Below are 6,000 nucleotides of genomic sequence, written 5' to 3'. Positions count from 1 at the left end.
GAGTTATTAATTTTAATTTACTTTAATATATCAGAAATTTCCTTTAGAGATTAGTGTTTTTTTTAATGACTTGAATAGGAAACCCACTGTTACCCTAGGATAATGAAGTTATTCTATTAAGTACTAGAAGCTTATAAATTTGTATTCACATTTCACCTTCAATCTATTTGGAATTGATTTTTTCTGTGTGATGGGAGTGCAGTTACCTTTTAGTTAATGAATTGTCTCAGCTTATTTGTTGTTAAAAGGCTGTTCATATTCCATTACTTTGCAGTGCAGTGTTGCTGCCTTCCTGAATCAAACATCCATGCATATGAGTTTTTCTCTGCACTCTCTATTATGTTCCATTGGTCTGTCTATTTCTTCACTAATACCACACTCTGTTAATCACCTTAAATTTTTATTTTCATTTTTTTTGAGACAGAGTTTCGCTCTTGTCATCCAGGCTGGAGTGCAATAGCATGATCTTGGCTCACTGCAACCTCTGTCTCATGGGTTCAAGTGATTCTCCTGCTTCAGCCTCCTGAGTAGTTGGGATTAGAGGCATGTGCCATGATGCTGGCTAAGTTTTATATTATTAGTAGAGTCAGGGCTTCACCATGTTGGCCAGGTTGGTCTGCAACTTCTGACCTCAGGTGATCCACCTGCCTCAGCCTCCTAAAGTTTTGGGATTACAGACGTGAGCCACCATGCCTGGCCTAATCACCCTAACTTTTAATTGTTTTGTTATCTGGTAGAGCAAGTCCTGTTCTTTTTCAAGATTGTCTTGGCTGTTCTTGGTCTTTCATATTTCTGTATACACTTTAGAAACTGCCTAGCAAGCTCAACAACACAATACCCCATTGGGATGAATGGAGTTGGGAGGGCTTTTACATCTGCAATTTTGAGTCTACCTGTCCATTAACATGGTACATATGTGCATTTATTGAAAAATTTTCTTAGTGTTTCTCAGAAAAGTTTTATAATTTACCAGACAGAGATGTGTGGTGCATCTTGTGTTGTATTGATTACTAGGCACTTAAGACTTTTTTCATGCTGTTATGTTACCTGTTTTAAATCCCATTTTCTAACTGATCATACTGGTGTATAAAAATGCAGTTGATTTTAGAAAGTGCCAAACAGTTCCCTAGAGTGGCTTTCCCATTTTGCATCCCCACCAGCAATGTATGAAAATTCTGGTTGTTCCTCATCTTTATCAGCACTTTGAATTGTCAGTATTCTTTGTTTTATCCATGAAAGCATTCTTTATGATAGATGTGTAGTGGTATTTCTTCATCGTTTTAGTATTCATTTCCCTAATGGCTTATCCTGTTGAACATTTTTCCATGTGCTTGTTTGCTACTAATATATCCTCTTTAGTGAATTATCTTCAAGTTATTGCCTACTCAAATTTTTTTATTTTTAATGGTAAAAATATGTTTATTTAAACTTAGCCAGCTGGACTAAGTTTAGATGACTCCAATCTTGTTGGTAACACCCAAAGCATCCTAAGCAGGAGCCAGTTAAATGTACACCTTCTCTCCATTGGGCCTGATTGATCAGGCCACATCAGTGTCTCAGAGCTTCTCCACATCCAGCTTGCTCTGGTGCTTGTTAGCTTTGGCATCCACAGTGACCTAAAGTGTGTTGTTATCTTGTTTTCTTCATGGCAGACTCAATGGTCAGGGGGAATTAGGCAGAGTGGTCAAGTTTGTTTCTCTTGGGGGCACTCTTCTGAGGATATCTGGGCTGTCTCTAGAGCTGTAGTGTCTTGGGCTGCTGGAAGGCGGGTAAAGTGCAGATATTCCTTTTTGTATGTGGCTGTGGATGCTTTCCAGCACTGCCTTCTTGGCCTTCAAAGCTTTTGCTTTGGTTTTAGCTTTGGGAGAGGCAGGAGCTTCCTTAGGTATTAGCTTGTCTGAGTTGTTATATTGTTGAGTTTTGAGAGCCAAGGATCCAAGTCTGTTGTTGGATACGTGATTTGAAAATATTTTCTTGGTTGGGTGTGGTGGCTCATGCCTATTAATCCCAGCACTTTGGGAGGCCGAGGCAGATGGATCACTTAAGGTCAACAGTTTGAGACCAGCCTGACCAACATGGTGAGACCCCATCTCTACTAAAAATACAAAAATTAGCTGGGCATGGTGGTGCATGCCTGTAGTCCCAGATACCTGGGAGGCTGAGGCAGAATTGCTTGAACCTGGGAGGCAGAGGCTACAGTGAGCTGAGATCACACCGCTGCACTCTGGCATGGGTGACAGAATGAGACTCCATCTCAAAAAAAAAAATTTTTTTTTTCTTTGCATATATACCTTGTTCATTCTCTTGGAAGTGTCTTTGTTAATGCAAACATTTTTAATTTAGATGAAGTCACATTTATTGGTTTTTTGAAAGGATCATAACTTTGGCGTCATTTCTAAGAACTCTGCTTAACCCTAGCTCATGAGGATATTCTGTATGTTCTTTTAAAGTTTTATCATTTTACATTTTAAATTTATGACCCATTTTGAGTTAATTTTCGATCAAGGTTCTTTTTTTTTTTTTCCCTTTACCCTTAGTATTTATGGCAAATACAATCAATTGTTCTGACACTATTTGTTGAAAAGACTGTCTTCCACTCAGTAAGTTTTACATCTTTTTCAAACATCAGATGTCTGTATTTGTGTGGGTTTATTCCTGGACTCTATTTTATTCCATTGGTTTATGTGTCTCTCTTTGCCAATACCACACTATCTTTATTACTTTAGCTTTATAATAAGTTTTTAAGTCAACACAGCTTGATTTCTTCAACTTTGTCTTCTTTTTCAAAATTGTTTTAAACTATCCTACTTTCTTTTCTCTTTCATATAAGTTGCACAAAATCTTGTCCATGTTCACCCCAAGATACTGCTGGGATTTTGATAGGGATGGTGTGAAATCTACAGATCACTTTGGGGAGTATCAAGTCTTCCCTTGCTTTCTTTAATCACCCTTCTTGTTTGTTAATATATGCATTTAATATTATAAATCCCCCCTCTCAGCACTGCCTCCTACAAATTTTGGTATGTTGTATTTTTCGTTTGGCTCAAAATATTTAAAAATTTCCTTTGAGACTTCTTCTTTGACCCTATAGTCATTTAAAAATGTGTTAATTTCAAAATATATGGCTATTTTTCATGTATCTCTCTAGTTCAAATCTATTATAGTCTGATAATCTACTTTGTATGATTTCTATTCTTTTAGATTTAGTGAGACTTGTTTTATGGCCCAGAATATGGTCTGTCTTAGTAAGTGTTTCATGTGCACTGAAAAAGACTATTTTGCTGCTGTTGGTTAAAGAGTTATATAAATATCCACTAGGTTAGATGGACTGAGTGCTTTTCAGGTTAGCTCTAAGCTTTCTGATTTCCTGCCTACTTTTTCCTTCAGTTACTGGAGAAGAGTGTTGATTTCTCCCACTTAAATCGTGATTTTGTCTATTTCCCCTTACAGGTCTGATAGTTTTTACTTTTTAGTTTATGAACATTTAGGGTTTTTTTTTTTCTTTTTTAAATATCAAGAAGAGGGGACTCATCTTGGGTAAGTCTGCTCTCTAGATGAGGCTGGCAGATGAACAGTGAAGGCATTCCCAGAAGTTACGTTAGGAAGTCCTTTATTCTTGATGCTGGATCTGGACATACCACAGCGTCTAGCAGAAGGAGTATTTAGACTTTTGTTTCTGGTTATATTCTGGTGATATTTTCCTAAGAATTGGTCCATTTTGTATAAACTTTCAGATATATTGGTATAAAATTATTCTCAGAGTCTTCCTACTTTTAATAATCTGTAGTTATACCCTTTTCTTTTCTTTTTTTGAGATTAGGCAGAGAAACTGAACTGTGATGTGTTCTCAATGGAATGCCACATACAACCCTACATCGAGTTCTGAGGTAGGATGACCTTTCCTATCTCCTAACCTGTCCCAAGTTAGAATACGAAGGCTCGGCCTTTACATTCCAGACAGGTACAAATAACCAGTATCAAAAATGAAAAGGGTACTCAGGCTTCGTATTCTAACTTGGGGCAGGTCAGGAGATAGGAAAGGTCATCCTACCTCAGAACTCGATGTAGGGTTGTATGTGGCATTCCACTGAGAACACATCACAATTCAATTTCTCTGCCTAATATTGTTTCCTTCCTTTCCCGTATACAGTTGTGGATCAAAAACACTCCCTAATCTATTATCTATTTTATTAGCCTTTTAAAATAACTGGTCAGGTGCAGGTAATCACAAGGGCTGGTTTCCTTTAATTCACCTTTATCCCAAGGAGTAAGCCCTTAAGTATCCTAGATCAGTCCTAGGTATATCACTGAGGTCTGCTGGACACATTTTAAGTTTTTGTTTCTTTTTATGAGGTATTCTAGCTACTTGCAAGGATGGGGCAATGTAAAGGGCTAGTTCAAATAAATGGTGTATTAACAACATATTTACAACATCTTCAAAATGATTATTAATTCTTAATTACTCCTCCTAGCTCCTCAAAGACAGATGACACAAATGTATAGTCAGTGGGAAAAAAATGTCAGAAAATGTTAGTCACTGTAATGGGATGGGAAAGAAGAAAAGAGCCAGCACTTATCAAGTACCTTCTATATACAAACTGCCATTTCAGACTCATAGCAGTCCTTGAAGATAGGTATCACTCAGTATCTTTAACAGATTAAGAAACCAAAGTTCAAAGAAGTGGCTGATTCAAAGTCAAGAAATCAGGGAGTTGGGCTCTGATTCCAGATTGGTCTGACCTCAAAGCCTTGTTCTCTTTCCACTGCAATATTCAAAATGAAAACAAAGGTCTTTGTTAGTGATTCCATATGTGTGACATAGTTTTTACCTGCTGTCCCTTAATATTAAAGTTGCATTTGGAAATACAGAAGCAGTATTAATGTCACTGAATGTAGTTTTAATTGTCATTAACATTTTATTTGTCTTGTAAACACTGACTCCACGTGAGTTTTAAGACTCAGGCTATCCACAGATAATGAGCCCACTTGTCTTTGGGAAAGTGTGGTACCTGGCCCAGTGCTGTGGGTTGATAACTAGTGAATTTAACTGAATATTACAGTCAGGAGAGTCCCTTCTTGCCTGTGACCCATAGAGAGGCAGTGGGCAAGTCACCTTACCCCAGTCTCCCAGTGCAGATGAATGCTTTTGTAAGCTCTAAGGTCTCTTTATGCTCCAAAAGAATTATTTAAAAACTCACCAAAATACTTTGTTTCAATAAGGAATATTTATTAAGAAGACATGTTAACATGCTTAGATACAAAGTAAAAACATGCCACTGTCAGTGAAATGTAAAGAAAAAAATCACATGAAGAACAAAATTGTTTTCAGAGAAATTTTGTGTTTTATAGTCATCACATGTCCATTTGCATATTAGAAAATTATTAGCATTGGTAAACCTTTTTTCTCATCTTTAACTCTTTTTAAAGTAATTTTTTGGGAATGTGAAGTTCACAATATAAAATTTGCATTGAAGTCTGATAGGAAATTATAAACTTCTCCAAGCCTTTGAGAATAGAAATGTGATTGAAGATTTGCATTCCCAGATGCTGCCTACAGCGGTTTCCTTTCAAGAAATCAAATGTGCTTCATTATCACACGATAAGGATCAGTTTTCAGAGGAAAATTTTTAGGGCACATTAATTCTTGGAGAGTACTATAATTTTTAGTTAATATGAGCAAGTAAATCTTTATAGATGTCAATCACCAAGAATTTGGCTTTTCCAAAGACTATTATTTCCTCATGCCTGAAAATAAAATTCTATCAAGTTTGTATATTTCTATAATTAGATGTATAAGTCTCATAACATCATCTAAAATAGTAATAATGACAACTACCATGTATTGAGCACTTACTCTGTGCTAGGCACCAAGCTATATATCATCCCATTTAATGTTTACAATAACTCAGGTATTATTAGCCCTACTGAATAAACAAGAAAACTGAAGCTTAGAGAAGTTAAACAAAAGCCAAGTTCAAACAATGACTTTGTAAGTGGAGG

The sequence above is a fragment of the Saimiri boliviensis genome, chromosome 1, assembly GCF_048565385.1.
Source record: "Saimiri boliviensis isolate mSaiBol1 chromosome 1, mSaiBol1.pri, whole genome shotgun sequence".
Lineage (NCBI taxonomy): Eukaryota > Metazoa > Chordata > Mammalia > Primates > Cebidae > Saimiri > Saimiri boliviensis.
This window is presented reverse-complemented; position numbering follows the sequence as displayed.